The sequence below is a fragment of the Ambystoma mexicanum genome, chromosome 4p, assembly GCF_040938575.1.
Source record: "Ambystoma mexicanum isolate Mex_15411 chromosome 4p, UKY_AmexF1_1, whole genome shotgun sequence".
In the NCBI taxonomy this organism is placed as follows: Eukaryota; Metazoa; Chordata; class Amphibia; order Caudata; family Ambystomatidae; genus Ambystoma; species Ambystoma mexicanum.
In genome coordinates, this window is record NC_090927.1 from 709,694,569 (window position 1) to 709,715,017 (window position 20,449).

At 48.3% G+C, this 20,449-nt stretch overlaps 1 protein-coding gene across 8 annotated transcripts in view; it reads left to right on the forward strand.

The window, feature by feature from the left end:
- MYO6 (myosin VI) overlaps positions 1-20,449 on the forward strand; it is a 1,279,197-nt gene that overhangs the window by 746,835 nt on the left and 511,913 nt on the right. The gene's annotated exons all lie outside the window — the stretch shown is intronic.

The window sequence follows — 20,449 nt, forward strand, 5'->3', positions numbered from 1 at the left end:
CGTTCACTTACCTAAGGTGAGGGCGTTAATCTTTGGGGTTCTACAGGAGAAGAGAAAGGGAAGAGGAGAGAGGCACCCAATAACCCCAGTTCATTAATCCCATATTTTCTATCTGCAGACATCTTACTCTTCGAGTCAGACATACAGTGCACAGAGGTCCAGCCCAAAGAGCCAACCGTGTGTTACACATCACCTTTGAAGATACGGCATTCACCCAGTCAAGACCGGCGCCTCTGCGGGAATCAGGTGAGCGTTACAATGGGCAAAGTATATAACAGAAGGCAGCCCAAGATTAAGTGCCCATATGAAAACAACATGGTGGAAAAGAGCGCAAGTGTGAAAGAGTGCCCATAGAGAGTAGCGACAGGAGCAAGACCTTTTTGCTTAAGCCACCACGAGTGGGATGGGCATGCCCAGTCATGGGTCTCGAGCCTGCTGGTCCTAGAGACCCAAGCTGCACCTCACTGATGACGCCCAACAAGGCCGAAACATGTCCGGGGATGCTTGTGGTCTCGTGCAGAAGTGATGTGACCTAGCAGTTTGGGCTGGACCGCCTCTTTTGGGGCGGGTCCAAGCCTGTGGTCTTTCCCCTTCTGTAATGGCTTGGCATGCTCAAAAAAGAATGGTCTTGAGGGTTGCCCAGCGCTATGCCTGTGGTTATGATTAATTCAAAACCTTCCAGCCATAACCTTTTTGTTATGCACATGAGCAAGACCCTACAAAGTGAACATTGTGAGTAAATGCAGTGCAGCAAGGCCAAAGAATGGCAAGAGGTGTATGGTACGTTATGACATAGCCAAAGTGCTAAACAGGAGAAGCTAGAGGAGTGTAAATATTGCACACAAAGCCAAGAGGCCAATGAAGAGAAACCAAGGAATGTCTGTACACAGGGACATGCTTTAAAGAACCAGTGTGAGTTTAGGAGCCTAGGGATCCTGGTTGCACAACCTGTGATGGGTGGACCGTGTGGTCTGACAACTGCGCCTAGACTACTGAGCCCTGAACTGTCAGAACCAAAGATATTGTGGAATAAACCAAAGAGAAGCACTACAAGTGAACTGATGAAGCAATCCAGAAAGAGGTGCAGGCTGAACTTGAATTGTGTTAAACCCGTTGAAAGACTGATACAAGTACAAATGACTGAGCTAAAGTATTGGGGAAGGGAACCCTGAGAGTTGAGGAACGGTAAGTATTGTCTTGAGAACAAAGCCTTCTTTTGAACTGTGCTGCTTGGAACTTGGGGAAGGAAGCCCATAGGATTGTGTGGCACTTACCTAGAACGTGAGTTTTTTATGGCACGTACTCTTACGTCCCATCCCCTTTCCTCCATACTGCATGGGCGTCCCTTGCTAGGGACAGGAGACGGAACCTTTATCACCAGAAAAAACCTTCTTCCCCTTTAAATTTAGAGGGACGCAGGGCACGGCCCTGGGAGAATGCGCTAGCCTGACTCCTGACTCTGCCCACCGGCTCCACTCGTCAGTCCCCTTTTCCGCATCGACGGGAATGGGCCGATTTCACCAGCGCTCCTGGGTTTGGCTTTGGCCGTGTAATACCATGCGCTCTTCCCAGGATACTTTCTTCCGTCTTTTTGTCTTCTTTTATCAATCGGGTACTCGGTCCTCTTCAGCCACACGCCTCCCCGGCGAATGTCTACTTCAGCGGGCTTTAGCAGGTGTCCAGCCTGCGAGGGGCTCTTCCCTACATCCGATCCCCATGCTGTTTGCCTCCGCTGCTTTGACCCCGACCACGGCTGGGAGGGTTGTACCGTCTGTGACGCACTTTCATTGCGTGCTCTGAAGAACAGACTAGCTAGGTGGAGGGAGCTCTTCGAGTAGTTGCCTCCAGAGTGCTTGAAGGACTTCGTCAAGCATATGTCAAGGCCCAAGCGAGGGCTGCTTTTTTCCAGTGCATACAGCAAAGGTGACTCCTTCCCAATGAGACACCTGGGCCGGAGGAAACTCTCAGGTTCTCGCACCAGCACGGATACCGAGGCTAGTTCAGCTACCAACCACCAGGCCGAGGGGTCTGTAGATCCTTCCGGAGACAGTGCTGAGAGACCGCAAGGTTCTTTTACTGGGTGTACACTTGAGGGGCTACGCCCTTGTACCGGCAACATGTCGGCGCCTGCACGCAGCTTTGCCGGTGCAGGGTAGGTCTCATGTTCCACCGCCAAAAGTCCTGGAGGAGGCTGGGCCCAGTGAGCCAAGCACCACGACTTCAGTACGTGGCATGCCGTGACAGACAAGATGGCCGCTCGTCCGATACCTCCCCGCGGAGCGGAGCTGGTGGGAGTGGACTGGTGTCAACCAGGTACGTGGCCTACAGCTTATCCATCAACATCGCAGGGCATGTTTACCCCGCAACCAGCTAGACAGACTATGCATCAGCCCCATCAACTGCCCGCTACCTCCTCAACATCACCTGCCTCCCCACTGGCCTGCAAGGACAGGTTCTTTGAAAATGTCCTCACTCTCATGAGATCTTTTCAGATGGGGGCTATCCTTAAGGATGTGATTAGGGACATGCTCCCTATGTCCCCTCTCCCTGCGCCTCTAGTTATTCCTCCTGTGGCTCTAGTGCTGGCTCCTTCAATTCCAGCTCCCCTGCCTCCCACAGTTCAGGCAGTTCCGTACCAGGCTCCAGTCTCCACACCTCAGCCATCGGCACCAAGCACTCATCCACACGATCCAGACCAGCCGGACGCCATGGTGGACACAGACGAGGAAGAAGACCCTGACACACCATTGTATGCCAAGGCCTTCCCCGAACGGCTCGCAGGTCTGGCAGAGTACTTGGGCCTTCCTCAACCCGAAGTCGAACAGGAGGCAGGGGTACTTGCCGAGGTCCTCACTCTACCCCCGTGGCTAGAACGGGGATCCCGATGAAGGACGTTGTCGCCTTGGCCAAGAAGGGGTGGCTCAAACCCTACTCGGCCCAGCCTGTCAATCGGCGCTTGGATGCCAAGTATAGGAAAATGGAGGGGGAGCCACTCTTGCTGTCGGCACACCCTCAACTGCACTCTTCAGTGATTGCTGTGGTGTCACTCTACTCAAAGCATTAGTCGTCCTGGGCGAACTCGTCCTCTGCACTGCTAGGCAAGGAGGACAAGATCTTGGAGGCGTTACAGGAAGAAGCTTTATTCCAACGCTTTGCTGCATCTTCATCAATCCAACGTAAAGGCTTTGGTGGGAAATAGCCGACTTGCTTCCTGAGCTTACGGTACAGAGCCAGTCACGTTTCAAGGCGGGACTGGCAGTGGCTAAAATGGTGACGCATCGGCATGGACATGAGGACTGCCTTCCTTCAGCCTACTAAATTTAACCCAGACGTCCAGGAACACATATTGGACCTTCCATTCGAGGGTGGTAACCTTTCACTCCACCACTGATGAGGAGCTAGAAAAAATTGAAAAGTAGTTTGCAAACTATGAAGTCTTTATCCTTACGAAGGTTACAGCCAAGGCGTACACCTAGTCACATCAATGCTCCGACAAAGGGCTGGCATTCGGCGTGTTCCGGGGCTTCCAAGAATGGAGGTCCAGACAGCCTGACCATTCCACGAGTCAGCATCGGCGCAAACAACAAAAGGGGGTGAGCAAGGGCTTTTTTCAGTCCCCCTTCCCCGCAACATCTTCAGCGGGAAAGAAGGTATGACGCGCCCCTTCAGGTCCACGTGTCTCCGGTGGGGGGCAGACTTGCCCTTAATGCACAGTTTTGGCATCAGAGGTTCGCGGACCCCTGGATCCTCTCTGTAGTATCCACTGCGTACCGCCTACCAATTCCTTCCTCTCCTCCCTCCTCCCATGCCCTCCTCTCCCACAGATTGGGACAGCAACCCTATTGGCGGCAGTTCGGTCGCTCGTCGAGAGCCAGGCAGTGGAAGAAATCTCAGCTTCCCAGCGAGGATTGGACTTCTACTCCAGAATTTACATCATAAAAAAGAAGAACTAGGCTGGCCTGAGAGTTGTATTGGACCTTTTGACCCTCAGCCTCTCCCTCAGTCTTCAAAAATGCAAGATGGTTACGCAAGCACTGATTGCAGAGACATTGTGCAGGGGAGACTGGATGTGCTCCCTTGATCGGAAGGGTGCTTATCTACATATCCCGATTTGGCAACCGCTTTGCTCCTTTCTACGATTCAGTATCATGGGCTGCCATTTCCAATAAAAGGTACTATCGTTTTGCCTCAATTCAGCACCCAGGGTATTTACCAGGTTCATGAATGCGGTGGCAGCTTTCCTCAGGGCACAGGGCCACCACTTCTACCCCTAGCTGGACGACTAGCTCGTTAGGGCGAGATCTCGGGGGGCGATTCATCACACTTCCTCTGCCCTTATGATCACGCTCCACGAGCGGAGGTTTTCGGTCAACCTCAAGAAATCTCAGCTGCAGCCTACGCAGAGCCTGACCTTTCTGGGCCTTATATGGGATACGAGCTCTGAGAGAGTTTTCCCCTCGGAGGACAAGGTCACGGCCATCAAGAGGGCCATTACTCACTTCCTCACCCGAGAATTGACCTCAGCCTGGTGGTACCAACACTTAGTAGGCATCATGGCAGCGGTCCTACTGGCTGTACCCTACACAAGACTCAAGATGAGGAGATTGCGGCTGCACTTCACAGCCTCATGGAATAAGGAGCGGGGCTCCCAAGCGGAGATGGTCAAAATTCCTCCTTCTTTCCACCTGGACCTCACATAGTGGTCCAGGGACTGCAACCTGCGGGCTGCCAAGCCCTTCCGGCAGCCGACCCTGCAGGTCCCCATCACTACGGATTCCTACCTGGAAGGGTGGTGGACCACTTTGGACTACTGCAGCTTCCATGTAGCTTGGACCCTGAAAGTGCAGGAGTCTCATATCAACTGGCTGGAGCTGAAAGCCATCTGGTAGCTCTCAAAGCTTTCCTTTTGCTCATTGGGGGCAAGGTCATCCTCATCCAGATGGACAACTCCACCAGCATGTACTATATCAACAAGCAGGGTGATACTAGGTCCCCACCACTGTGCAACTTAGCGATCAGCATGTGGGAATGGGCCCTGGAGAACAACATCTACCTGACGGCCATTCACCTTCCGAGGAGTCCAATCTGGAAGCGAACAGGCACAGCAGACTGGGAGCGGACAATTAAGAATGGCAATTGAATGATCAGGTGCTGCTGGAGATCTTCAGCAGATAAGGGCAGCCTCAGGTGGATCTCTTTGCCTGCTGGGACAACAAGAATTGCCAGCAGTTTGCGTCATGGGAGGGGCAGGGCCCTGCTCTCTGGGCGACGCATTCCAGATTCAGTGGAACGGCATGACAGTGTATTCCTTCCCTCCCACACCCCTGGTCCACAGGGTGATCTGCAAGTTAAAGGAATCGTGTCACCCCAGCATCATTCCGATAGCTCTGTGGTGGCCGGTGAGACTGTGGTTCTCTGAGCTTCTCAGCCTCTCGGTCAGCCCTCCCATTCACCTGCCGATGGGCCCAGCTCATCTCCTTGTGCAGCAGGGGGGCAGGGTCATCCACCCCGCTCCACAGAAGTTAGCTCTTGCAGCGTGGTTCCTGAGCAGGTCACGCTGAAACACCTGGGTCCATCACAGGCTAACCTAGAAATTATTCCGGGTGCTAGAAGCAAGGCTACTAGGAGTCGGTACAAGAGTAAATGGTCTAGGTTCTGTCATGGGTGGACTCTAAGGAGATCAACCCCCTTACGTGCACGTTGGATGATGTGCTCTCATTCTCTGCACACCTTGCTCACTCAGGCGTGCAGGTGGATACATGCCGCACCTATATGGCAGCCATTGGGACCTACAGAAATTCGGAGGAGGAGGTCTTCTCTCCCAACCCGGTGGTCAAGCGACCTTTGGCGGGCCTCGCCAGGCTCTTCCCGCCCATCAAACAACCACACCCCATGTGGGACCTCAATGTAGTGTTAGTGCACAAACCATTCGAGCCAATGGCGTCCGCAGTCATCAGGCTGGTCACCATTAAAATAGCTCTGTTGGTGGGCCACACCTCTGCTCGCAGAGTCAACAAGATCAAGGCACTGGTGGCTTCAGAACCCTATACTACTTTTCACAAGGATAAGGTGGTCCTGAGAACACACCCTGCGTTCCTACTTAAGGTAGCCTCTGCTTTCCATCTAAACGAGGAGATAGTCTTACCTGCGATTCTTGCCGACCCTAAAGACGATGCTCAGAGGGTCTTGCACTGACGCGCTCTGAAATTCTGTCTGGACAGGACTTAAGGGCTTCTGCAAGTCGGACGCTTTGTTTGTCACCTTCGGGGGGTCAAGGCTGGCTTATCAGTCATCCAAGGCCTCTATAGCAAGGTGGATGGTTTCGGCCATCAACGAGGCCTATGAGGGGCAGCACAAACCCCGTCCAGCTAACATGCACGCCCACACTGTCAGAGCCAAGGCCACGGTCTTCGTATTCCAGTGGCAGGTGCCGTGGCAGGTCAAAAGCAGAGCGGCCACCTGGGCTACCCCTTCTGCTTTCTGTAAGCACTACTGTTTGGACGGAGGCTACAAGTCAGATGCGGCTTTCGGACCAGCGGTTCGAAGGAATCTGTTTTCTTAAGGAGGGTCTCCTCTCTACTCTTGTGCTACATTCAGTAGTAATCGCCCATGCAGTATGCAGGAAAGGGTACGGGACGTAAGAGCAATTAATAATTACTCACCGTAGTGACTAACGTTTCCTCCAAACGTCCCACCATCCTTCCCCCTCATTCTGGTGTCATTAGGCAATGTTAAATATTGTCGACGCATCAATAGGGACTGAGGAGTGGCACCGGTGGGTGGAGTCAGGGGAGCCCATGCTCCCAAGGCTTCACCCCCACGTGCCTCTAAATTTAGGCAGAGAAAGTTTTTTTTTCTGGTGAAAAAGGTTACGTCTCCCCTCCCTAGCTAGGTACGTCCTTGCAGTTCGGAGGAAATAGGACTAAGGACATGTTTACGGTGAGCAACTATTAACTTCTTGAACTTGGGGAAAGGTAGCTGAAAAGGAAGCTAAGAGCTGGAAGAACTTTGTGTTGATCGCCATTTCTTTGATTGACTTCCCTACATACCGTTTAGCTTTAGTTGTGAGGGCAAGCATAGGTTTTGGACCCCGACAGACTTTTAAGTTGAACTCTTTCACTCAGACTTTCCTTTGCATAGGGCAAGTTAGGCCTTCTACCATCCTGACATTTAAGTTAATAAATACATTTTCTTTGAACTTTAAGTCTGTTGTCTGTTTCTTACTTCATGATGTCTTCACACCTGATAACTTTGTTCATCGCTGGTGGTGTTTCTGGTTTTGGCCCTCATTCTGGTCCCCTGCTTCGGTTGGTCCCTCTGCGCTCCAGACTGCCCAACTGCTCCATTCCCGGTGCTTCTGTGTCTTACAGCATTCTGCAAGGGTTCACTGACAGAAGTCTCCCGTCCCTACGGGTGTCTTTGTCATTGGATGGGCCCCAGACCCCATGGTGCTTCCATGGTCACGTCAGACGGTCCTCTGCTCTCTGTCCTCCCAGCAGCTCTTCTGCTGTCCAGGTTGCCAGTTCTCCAGCATCTCACTCTGGTGTTCTCTGCTTCTCAGATAGCCGGGCTCCGTGTCTCCAGTCTGCTTCACCTTTCCACGGCTTACCTATGTCAGAGGGCTTCCCCTGCATATGGCTCTCTCTCCTCTCTTGTGTTCCACTTGTCCTGGTTACATACAAGTTTGCTCTTAAAGGGATATTCCCCTTTTCATCAGGAGTCGTGGGTGAACCAGCATTCCCTTGAGCTAAGGTATGTTTTCCATTACTGAAGGCAGTCCCATATATGCAGATAAGGTGGCTTTCATAGGGAGTTTCTTGTTGGAATGAGAGACCTTGTCCCCTAGGGGGAGTTGTTCCCAGTGAGGTCCCACTTGTCCAGAGCCCTAGAGAGTGTCTTGCAAAGCAGGGCCACCTTCCTAGCTGAAAGGGGATGTATCCCCCTTGCGAAAAAGGGACGAATACTCTCGATTCGTCGCAGAAGTTAGATCAGTAATATATGTTTGATGACAATTCTGATGTCACCGTTCTTTGTTTTCAAATCCTGTATCTGTGCAGCAATTGCCCACATTTTACCTGGATCACACAAAAGATTTTTGTGCTTTAGCAGACTGAGTGCTGCATACAGGGGTTTCCTCTCTGTAAAGTAGCAGCAATGGTATCTGTTGCTCGCTTGGTGGTGTCCTGCATATCGTAATGCTATTTAATCAGCAGGCTTTCACCTACATTTACTTGGATGATAATATAGTTTAGACTAAGGCAAAGTCTGTTGATTGCCAGTGTCTTTTGCACTGGAGGGAATCTGCAAGGCAGCAAAGTGGGTCAGTCATCACATGTTGTGTAAACACTACAGGGTAAGTATAAGCTCTGGAGTTGATTCAAAATGAGGCCAGACTGTGCTGAAGATCATGCTGGGTTGAATTTATAGGCCCTTGGCCTGTCCGTGTCCTTGAGATTCTATGAAAATAAATACTACAAGTCTACATGGGGCTGGATGTTGAGATTCTTTGAAAATCAATCTTACATGTCTATTGGGGGCTGGATGTTGCAGTAAGCAGAAGTTAATCAGTATAGTGACCATAGCGTTTCAGGCCTTGTCCCTTTTGGTAAAAGAACCCATCTTTGCCATTGTATATTAGAGGAGTTAAGGGAAGCTGGCAGGATAGCAAGCCGCCCTGGAATGGGCAGGATCATGCATGTGCCCGGACTTCTCTTTTGATTTTTTAAATGTTTGCGCTACCACAGAATAATGCTCCAGCCCCCTTCCTCCTGATGTACCATGGGTCAGGCAAATAGGTTATAGGATAAGAAGTACAAGAGTCACTATGTTGAATAACTTGCAGCAACTTCCTCTTAAATAGAAGTAGAATAGGATTAACTCTGAGGCAAAACATTAGCCATATTGAAAATAGTTTGTAACAATAGAAATCAAGCCAAACATGTTTACAAGGCTTACAATGGCTTCCATCTAAACTTGCAACATCTTACACGTGTTTGCTGAATCATTCATACCAGCTTCTGAGGGAAAATATTACCATTATTACGAGTAATGCTTCTTTGCACTACACATGTCTTTATTTGTATTTGCCTGCTAAACTGACTGTTCCAGATGGCCAGGACCCCGAAGCAATTGGTTGTCTACAAATTTTCTAGAAGCCCAGCAGAGCTACTCTTTCATGAAAGTGGAATATAAACCAATGAGGGGGATCTGATGCACTGTGATGAAGGAAAAAGGCCAAGTGTCTACAAAAATGAACTGTGTTTACATGATAGACAAACAGTATGAAGTGACGGGCAAAATCAATGTAATTCTTTTTCGAAACTGAGTTACCAAGCTACACAAAGGGCAACAGTTTGCCATAGACATTAAGATCACATTGATCCCCAGAAATAGGGCGTAGAAAAGCATCCAGCACATCTTTCTGGGATACATTTCTAGCTGATTTTCTAGGTACATAGCAGAGTATTGAAATGGTGCAGCCTCGCCTTACACAGGAAGCAACAAATGTGAGATTCTTTAGCCTGTGGAAAGTCAGATAAACCCCAGACTAAACCATCTTCAGAGAACCTCGCTAGCAAAGTGACCAGGATGCCTTTTTTGTAGCTTGGCATTCCTTTTGTCTTCCCACAATTGTTTTAAACTCAGTAACAATAAGCCAGAGTTGCATTTGGTATGTGGTGGTGACGACCAGAGCTTTGGAACTCTGTCTGCTGGCCCTCTAATCTGAGTATTTCAAACCTTCAACTGCTGACCCCCTAACCCCCTCCCTGGTTCTAATCTGGGTTTCATAATCCAATTCAATCCCTCTTCAATGCCAGATTGGCTCTCCTTCATGCTCATTTGTTAATCCTCTTTACATGTCACTCATTTGTTATCTTACTAGTTGATTCATGCTTGTTCAGAATGCTGCAGCCTGGTTAGTCAGAGCCTGGTTAGTCAGAGGGACCCACAGATCAGATCACATTGCTCCCTTTCTCCATTCCTTGCGATGGTGTCCAGTTAACACATTTTCTGCATTCTAGAGAATACCTTGCTTGACAGAGGCCACTCTTTAGTGAAGGAAAAGCTAGACCGTAAGAGCCCTTCTAAGCTCATCTTCTCTGAATCTACTTTGTCTCTGTATTTTAAGTTGAGAATGTGTTGGCGGCTGATCCTTTCTGTTTTGCCACCCAAACTCTTGGAACACTCTTCACTTTGGGGCTTCATTCCATTTCTAATAGATTCCTTTGCCCCACAGATTCATCAATGTATATATAGATTTTCTAGTCCAAGCTGCCTTCAGAAAAATGGCCAGCAACCGGATAGTGGCATGCAGCTCTGCCCGAGTCCACTTTATGCCCAGGATGCCAAACGTGGCTTCCATCACTTCATTTCCCTTTTTTTCCGCACATTCGATACGCTGCTCAGCAACTCCACTAGCTTTTTTTAAAAACTAAAATTAGTCATGCCAAATCCCAAGATGGGCATCAAGGCCTGCAAGAAAGGCTCGATTCAAATATTAGTGACGAAACCCCACATGGTGTGTCTTTACTGCTTTGGGGGAGGAACAACATATGGAAGACTGTGGTTGAAGCCAGTCCATGCATGAAAAGGTCCTCAGGGAGTGTGCTGCTAAATGGCACACCTTCCTCCATAAGGGTGGGACATTTTCTCCAAGTTGTTAAGATGGACTTCTAGAATCTGGCTTGTTGGACAGAATTTAGGAGGTCACCCTAGTTATAGTGATCAGGGACTCTATGGTTGGCCAAAACCCAATCAAGTTAGCAATGGAGAGCAGTCAAGGGTCAGGGGACTTCAATGAGTCCACACAGTATGGCACACAATAATTCATTTTAGACAGTAAGTATAAAAGTTATTTATAGGCCTTTGGACACACTGAAAATTAATCTAACAGGTGGTATGATCGCACAATATGATACAAATATATACATGCATCACAGTTGAGTTATGCATTAAAATTCAGCAAAGCAGTTAAGTAAATGAGAAAACGGAACACATTTATTCAATGAATGGAAAAAAACAGAAGACAGGCTTTCTCAGTCTATGCCCCAAGACTCTGGAACCTCCTCCCCATCAACATCCGATTCTTCCCCTCGCTTCTACATTTCAGGAAGGAGCTCAAGACCCTCCTCTTCAAGGAATGTCTCCTTCCTAAAACCTAGGTACATACACTGTCCGCTCCCCACCTTATCTAAGACTGGGTGATCTGATCCCCACTGTTTCCTCCCCTGTCACTTGTAGACCCGTGCTGACTATTGTCCTCCCTCCCCTGTTAGATCCCTATTCCTTTGTTTCTATGCTCCCTAACCGTATTTTTCCCCCTATGATTTTAAAGCGCTCCGTTGCTTCCCAAAGGTAGATCTGCACTCAATAAATACGCTAATAGTAATCATAATAACAGTAAATAAAATGCAAGAAATGATGGAACAAGGTCACAACTTTATTCCCTAACTTAAACAGTCCAGTCCTAAGAAGAATGGGTCCTAGTGCCCAAAGGTCACAAGAGCCACAATGTTTCGTCCCTGAAGGGAGTCTCTGCAGGTTAGTTGCAGTTCACTTGTGTTGGTGACAATTCAAAAAGTTTGTCGACAATTCTTACTAAAGGTAAGTGTATGTGTTCTTATATTTCAGGTACTCTACCCAGGTTCAACGACCTAAAGGTGAGCGGAATGGAATGCAGGAGACAAAGGGACTTGTTTCCAATGTTATCCTATGGAGGACAGAGGGGGAAAGATACGCTATGGTTACCTACCCCCCCTTATTCTGATGTTCACAGATGTCATTGTGGATCATCTGGGGGTAGCCAGGGACTCGATCTTCCGCCACTGGTTCCATTGAGTGATTCGCAAGAGTTGTGGGATTAAGGATTCTTAGATGCAGCCTCTGGCAATGAGAAAATGCAAGAAACCTTAATCTAGACCTCCTCAGTAGAGTTGACAGGTTGGAGGAAGGCGAGTTCCAACGATGGTCTCTGCACAGAAGCAACAGGCATCCTTCCAGTCGCCATCACAGAAACTGCTCCAAGACAGGATCCCTTAATGCTGGGGCGCTGAAATTCATTGCAAAGGCGACTTGTGACACAGGTTCCGGAGTTGAACGTGGAATGGCAGCGCTTATTACTAGGTAGCCCATGAGAGAGCTGCTCAGTCCACCAGGCAATTCAGGGACACGTCTGAAGGTTGAGAGGGGAAGGATCCTCGAAGGTATTGAGACTAGTTGGCCCCAGTAGTCCAAGGGCTGAAGCACCACTCAGGTTCCTCTGAGATCAGGTAGTTACACAGGGCTTCACCAGGCCGGACACAGGAAGGGACTGTGGGCCACTTCAGGAGTCATCTTCGGATCTTCAACGGGCTGTGATTCTTCAAGGGATTCTTGGCTGCAACAATGATCTAAAGAAATGGCTGCATGCCTCCTCTTCCTATACAAAATATGAGCTGATAGCAAGTCCGAGCACACCAATGGTAAGGATCTGCATCATTCAAACAGTTAGTAGTTGTCCACAAATTGGTGACCCGACGTGATCCCAGACTCTCCGTGAAGTAGTAGGGGGTGTCCCAGCCATGCATCCTGGGGTACGGTGCCCATCTGCAGTGACCAGTCTCCCGTGCATGATCTAAAGAGGTTCACTGGTGCTGTCTTGCCAGAAGGCCTGCCTGTTCCTTGGAGTGGGGTGCTGCTCCCAGATTGTGCAGGCTGTTGACGGAAACCCATATCGGAAGCACTTGGGATAACGCATAGATGTAAGCGCACATTTGCGATAGAAAACAGAGGAGAGTGTGTATGTGTCAAGTGAGTGGATAGTGAGCGTGTGGTTTGTAAAAGATCACATCTTAATATATAGTGGTTTTTATATATAGAAGTGGCCAGGGGATCTCTGTTGAGGGGAAAGGTGATATCACAGTATATATTGTGAGAAAGAGAGGAAAAGGGATCTTCTCTATTGTGGAGGAAAGGCAGCACTGCAAATAAAATGGACGCGAGGTCCAGTATACGGAGGACCCTGGGATCCCTCCAATCAGCAAAAGGGAGTGTGAGGAAGTAAATGCCCTCTTCACAAGGCAAGGGGATAGAGGAAGGGTCTAAACCATTGTGTAAATAAGTGTGATTTTGTTGTATAGGCCCATTATATGGTGGGCCTGGGATCCCTTCGCCCAGCATAAGGGGGGTGCAATGAGGTAAATTCCCTCGTCTCAGAGAGGAGACTCAGTAAGGGTCTAAACCATTGTGTATATAATTGTGGTATTCTGGATTCATGATTTAAGGTGTTTTAGAGCTGTGCTAGTGTTGCTTTGTGGTGTTTGAGTGAAGAAAGGTATGGTGTGTGGGGCAAAGAGAATGGGGATGGGTAGCAGGCAGTGTGGGAAGCGCTGGGAGGACGGGATAGATCAGCACCACTGGATCAGTGTAGATACAATAGATTATTACGAGTGCAGGACCAGACGCAACTATGAGTTCCCATACCCCACTTGAATACATGTGTACAGTGCACCCGCTATAATGGGAGAACATTTTGAAGTGCCCTAGGGAGTGGGTCACTGATACAAAAGGGATGTATAAGCTGTGGCACGAAGAAGGAATGAATAAAAAAGATCTCTGGGGCCACACGTATACATATTTAGCCGCAAAATATAACGGGGGTGGGGGGGCTGAAGAATAGGAAGGGTATTTCTGAGCTCTGGAGAATGGTTGAGGATTTGGAAGACATCCCAGAGGACCCTAAAAAGGGAGACATTGTAATACAAGCACCCTGTGTCACCCATGTACCTAGTGTAGCCCCTGAGTCCTGTGATACACCTACAGCCCCGCCAGCCCCACAGGGGTGTTATACAACCAGCTGCATGTTATACCAACCCAGAGTATATGCCACATGCAGCCCCATGACAGAGAACCCCCACCACCTATGATTACTACCCGCAGCTCTCAGCAGCCACACGCAACTCATTAGTTATGGAAACAGAGAACAGGGCATGAAGAGACTTACAAACAGCGTTGCAAAGGACATGGGCAGAGCTTGCACGAGTAAAGCTAGAAAAGGAAGATTTCTGAAGAGCGCCAATAGGCACTGATGAATGGAGAGCAGGTGATATTTTATTTAGAATTGACAGTATCGCGATTAGGGGTGTACATGTTGAAACGAAGGATGATTGGCGTAACGATGAGCGGGATCGAGGGGCAATACAACATGCAGATGGTTTAGATTATGAGTCAATCAGGTCAGATAGAAATGCCGGAGTAGCAGGAGGAGGATGGGGAACAGATGAGTAGCAGGGGGTGATTTTGCCCGGGGTGATGCTGCCCAGGGTGACACAGAAAGTGGAGAGTTTGTGGTGTCCAAGACTGAGAGCATGAACAGGCTGCATGCCTCTGGTGAAGGGGAAGAGAAGGAGGAGGATGTTACTAGCCAAGCAGGTGGGAACACTGTTTCCATTGTTAAATAAAGGCCTGGCAATGCCCAGTACGTGCCCAGGCCACATATGGATAGGAATGTTGTTACGTTATGCTCACTTGTAAAGCGCCCGGTTGCCAGAGGGCATCATGGCACTGGAGAGGCAAGTAACTAAATATCCAGGCCACAGAGGCAAAGGCCAATCAACCGCAAAGATCAAAAAAGATGTGTTTTTAAAGCTTTCATAAAGACCCAATGATTTGGTATTTCCTTCATTGCCAGCGGAAGATCATTCCACAACTGGGCTGTAGCAATGGAGAACGCACATCCCCCAACTCGGGTGTGATGGAAGGAGGGCACACATAACAGGCCGGCTGATGTTAAGCGCAGAGAGCGCTTAAGGAGGTAGCACACAAACTTATCACGAAGCTACTCTGCTCCCTGGTCGTGCAGAGCCCGATGAACAATACACAGCGCTTTGAGTCGTATACACTGAGCCACTGTGAGCCAGTGGAGGAACTCAAGACTGGGGAAATATGGGCCCCATACGGTGTCCCAGTTGCCACCCGTGCTGCCAGATTTTGGAGACGTTGAAGTCAGTAAACCAAATCCTTGGGCTGTGCCAGATAAAGAGAGTTGCCGTAATCCAGCCAATTCAATATAATAGCAGCGACAACCGGCGGACGTAATGCTACTGATATCAGGTGAAGCACCTTTTTTAGAATTTTCAAGTGGAAATACCCACTCTGGCATACAGCTGAAACTTGGGCCTCCATGGACAGAGTGGCTAACATGGTCACCCCTAAATTCTTCACCTTAGCCCGCCAAGGGCACCAGGCGAGAACCCAATGAAGAAGGCCAGAATGAAGCAATCTAAAGTGAGGGATCAGTGGGAAATAACTTGATGAAGGCAGTGCCATCACTCGCGGCAGGAGCAGGCAAGTGGATATATGTAATATAACAGACTGCAGGTGTTACACTAGCAGTAGGAGACCTGGAAACTTTGTTCGCGGAACTATTAGGAGATCAAGCGGGTGATATTTGGGAAAAAAGCAGGTTACCCAAGGGTACATATCATTAATGATGGCGTGCATTTTAACGATTGTCGGCAGAAGTGTGGGCTGCCCTAAGAGCAGCATATCCCGATACACTGGATATACATTCGTTAATGGCACCTACCATGAAAGAAGATGAAGATATGGCACAATACATACTACAGATTCAAAAGATTTGAAGGGCTGAGACAGGGGAACCATGGGATAAGACTATGGCAATATTCGATCACATGCTAAAGAAAGACTTTCAAAAGAGGTGCAAAATGATTTAGATAAGGTAGTGGGGTTCAAGACTAAAGGATGGACAGAGATTTAGGCAATTATAGTACATCATTGCAGACAAAGGCAGAAGGAAGTTGTGGACAATGCGCAGATGGCTGAAGTTAGTACAGAAGAAATTAGGGGAGCTGAGTATTGAAGGAGTGTTGATTATGGCCCTGGAATTGGTGGGAGGGCATGACGGCTATCCAGAAAACAGAGTATCAGGGAGGTTATCACTGAGAAAGAGAGGGTGACTCCAAGGAGGGCGACGAGGTAGAGGAGGAGGATTTGCAGGGATGGTGCTGAGATTCGGTTGTCCAGGCCCGTGTTGGTCATGTGGGAGAATGGCCCATTCTGGCCGAGAGTGCAGGAGCAGGCAGACTTATGCATATGACCCCCGCGCTTACCCCACCACACTGGTGGCCCTGAATATATATAAAGTGCAGTAGGGAATGATGCCACGAAGCACTGCTTATGGTGCAGTCCCCGCAGGGACAACAGCCCCCTTATCAGTATCAGATGCCATTACCACAACAGGTACAACCACAGCAAATGCAACTACCAACACCCAGTAGTGCACCCGTGTAAGCGCATCAACAAACACAACAGCCAGCAGGTGTGGGACAAACAGTGCCTTGCAGCACGGCACAGTAACACAATACCAAGGGGCGAGTGTGGTGAACATTGTAATCCCTTTGTATTTGCAGGGTCAAACACATACCCAGACTAGGAGAGCCCACCAAGAGCTCTGACATGCCCAGTCCTTTCAGTCTCCACCGACCCAGAAGAGGAACCCTGAATAGGAGTGAAGATGGATAATAAATCATTTGCTTTTATAGTTGACACGGGTGCATCAAAATCATGTATAAAGGTAAGGCGCTTCCCCTTATCAGGAAAGGTAATGGACAAGCAAATGTTCTCTAGGCCAATATATTTGGTTCCATTTACAGAAGACTTACCCATCAAGGTAGGTAATAAAGAGGTGTTAGCTCTGCTACTGTTTTCACCTGCAACACCGGTAAACTTGTTAGGCAGGAACTTGTTAGGCAAGCTGAGTATGACTATTGTATTCTTGGAAGAAGGGGGAGTGTGCCCCATACCAGGAATTTGTAATGTAAGTATCCTGACAAGAACATGAACTTTGTACAGTGATGGCGCCACTAGAGGACTTCCTTTGCACCCGGATATGTTTATGTATTGTGCAACCATGTTGTTGAGTTGTGTGCCAGGTATCAGAAATGAGCCATTGAGGGTGCTGTCAGAGTTTTTGTTTGGGCCAGCATTGCCCGAAGATCATGCTCTGGGTAAAATTATCACATTCGATTCGGAGGGGTTGTTGATTGCGGATTACGATATAGTGCTCATAGGGACCGATGAAAGGGGATATAAGTGGGGTACAGTTTTGTGTATTGACCCGGGTCACCTATTCAGTGGGGTGTCAGACGGCTGTTTGAAGATGCAGATAATGAGGGTGAAATGATACTGGAGGTTTGTATCCTATGTCAAATGATGATTCAGCATAGGAATGTACCTTGTCCCATACTCACTGCCAAGTGCATGCCCATGTAGTTACAGGAAGATTTGTTAACGGTCCCAAGCACTTTATGGACAGTAAACCCCCATGATGTAGGGCTTTTGAAGAGCATTGGAGCAGTGCATATCAAGTTGAAGCTTTGTTACCCAGTGTGACAGTATCCCTTGGCCAGAGAGGTAGATGAGGCAGTGTACACAAGGCAACTGTTGCGTTATGGCAGCGGGGCATCATAGTGCCCTCAGAGTCCCAGTGTAACACTGCGATATACCCTGTCAAAAAAAGTTAAAGGGTTAAGTTGGAGGGTGATACAAGTCTTACGCCCATTGAATAACCTTGTTGAAGCTGACTTCCCAGTTGTACCGAACCCTTCCAAGATTCTCTGCAATATACCAACTGTAAGTGGTTTCAACCCATCATTGCTAGTGTCAACATGGAACTATCCAAAGCGGCCACCACTAGTTTTGAATCCCATTTAGAGAATTAAATCAATTTTTCAGTGATTTTTCCCATTCGTTGCAAGCCACATTCAAAAGCAATTGACCTGTCTTGAAATCATTCCTGTTTCTCTCTAAGCTTGCTGGGGGAATTGGGATTGAAACTGCATTTGTAGAGTGTTTATTCCTGAAACCTGTTTTCTCTCCTTACAACTCTATATTGCATATTAGGGGGGATTGAGTAGTATCAGGGGGGAAAGAGTGATTACATGCATTTGATAGAATTCATATCCAGTTTTATTTCTGTGCTGCATTAATTTCCTATCATTGCATTTGACTGAACCCACACAGTTTTATTCTATGCCACAGTATTCTTCTCAACCATACTCCTACTGATTAAAGAGATTGTTGATTGTAATATCACCCAACGCTGATCATTGTATAAATATTAAGTGTGATATCTAGATATTGTTCAAATTCTTAAGTGTGATATCTATCTTGTTTAAATCTATCAAATAAATCTTTTAACTTTGCAAAACCACCTACTTCTTGGTTCAGTGAGACGGGGGATTCAAAGAGAGGGGCGTGATATAAGGGTACATCATTCAGAAATAAAAGAACTTTAGACATAAAAATATATAATTAAGGGTTCCAGCTGGGCATCACACGCTAAGCATTGACTTAGGTGGAGTGCTGGGTTGAAACCACTTACACATTGAGGGCTCGTGCGTGGGGTTTCTGAATTAGATATACCACTTGTGACAGCTTAATACAGTGTGCTAACTGACAGGGTACATAAATCATGTTGGGCTACCACGCTGTGTTACACTGTGAAAAGCGCCCCTCAAAAGGGAACGCTCTAAGGAAACGGTCTGTTTTGCAAAAATAAAACAAAACTTCTGTAAATCAGGAAGGAAATCAATATTTCCAGAATGGCGACATTGGTAGAGATCAATATGGCTAGAGAACACCTATTGCATAAACTATCTGTGAGAGGTGAATGGACAGAGCAGGATAGGAATGTGTGGTTGCAGACAATTACAGAACAGATCACTGCAACAGGATTAGATACATGGCAAGATCAGGGTCCATTACATATGGCCCTGAGTGAACTGTATATGGCCCCTAAGGCAAAGGAGGAGCAAAACAAGATTGCAAAAATAGCAGCATATCTATACCTATATATTGGAGCCATACAGGGTAAATATGCTAAAGGCCAAGATCTGGCAAGTAAGCAACTGCAGGCATTAAGAAAGGCCCAAACTGATCTGGACTCTGCTGAGCAGAGGCTACAGAGCAGCTAAGAGTCCGAAAATGAAAGTAGGCACCACATAATCAAAATAAAAGAGGACATGGGAATCCTGCAGCAGGAAAAGGCAGACCAGGATACCAGAATGCTTGCCCTACAGAAGGAGTACCAAGAAAGTTTGGACTCCATACTGCAGAGCCAGAAAAAGCTGGAGCAACAAATACATTTCAACAGGGCATGCACAGAGCAGGTAGTCACCCTGCAAAGCCACCTAGACAGAGAGAAAGAGTAGAGCAGCAAATTAATCCTGAAAGACCTGGACACCCAGGCAGAATTTGATGAAGAGTGCCAGAAAGCTGGTGCGCTTCAAAGACAGAGGGACGACCTGGCAGCACAGAGGCAGGCTCTTGCTCAGGAAAGGGACAGGAAGTCTGTCATTTAAAAGAGAAACTGGAAGAAAAGCACCTGGCCCTCCAGGGACTGTGTGACCTCCAAAAAGAGCATGAACGATTGTTAGAGCACACTAGGAGGGTTGGGGAGGCTCTAGCAAGGAAGGACCAGGCCAGTATGGACAGGACTCAGGAGGTAACCTTCCTGCAGCAAAGACTGGCCCAGTACTCAAAAGCAACCCAGGAAGCACAGAGAGAAAATTAGGCTCTCTGGGAGAACAATGACAGGCTCCACAGACAGGTAGCCATGCAAGAGAGATTGATAGAGACTAGTAAGGTCTTGATCGAGGAACAGAAAGCTCAGGTTCTTGCATGGCAACAGGGAGCAGGGGCTGATAGAGATGGGGTTTGCTGGCAAAGGGAAACACCTGAGCATAACCTCAGGAACCCTAGTACCAGAGGCCTTCACCTCTTCCAAGCCCTGGACTCTGCCACCCCCATGTCCACTGGCACACATGAGCCAAGGTCCACGGGGATGGCAGATTTCAATCCAATCAGAAATATGGGGCTCATAGACCAGCACCTCTCAGGAATGGATGGGCGGGCATCTAGGTATGGGTACCCAAGTACTGTGAAATTTAGTGGGGAACTCCATGAGAGTAGGCCCACTAAGGGCATCCTGAAAACCTCTGCCCAGCTAGGACAGTGGGGGATGGGGGGTACTCATCAAATCCTGGGAGCAAGGAGGAATCAGAAGACTCCTCTGAGTGCCCCAGGACACAGGAGACTAGGTCCCCACATTCTGCCAGTCATTCCCAGGCACGCAGTGTCCGGGAGAACCTAGAAGACCAGACGGGCACCTCTGGCAGCAGTGCCTCTGAGTCAGAGGAGGAGTGGACCAGGGTTACCCGAACCAAGAAGGCCAATAAGGCAAAAAAGGGCCTTGCTTAAGGACCCCTTAAAGCAAATCAAGGCGATAAGGAGCGTCATCACGCCCTATCATAAGAACGATAAGTATTCTGTTTGGGAGCACTTAGAGCTCTTTGAGCAGATGATGGAAACTTCCCATTTGAAGGACAGCCAAAGCTGTATTCGATATGTGAAATGGACCTTCTCACCAGAATACTCCAGCTTCTTTGCG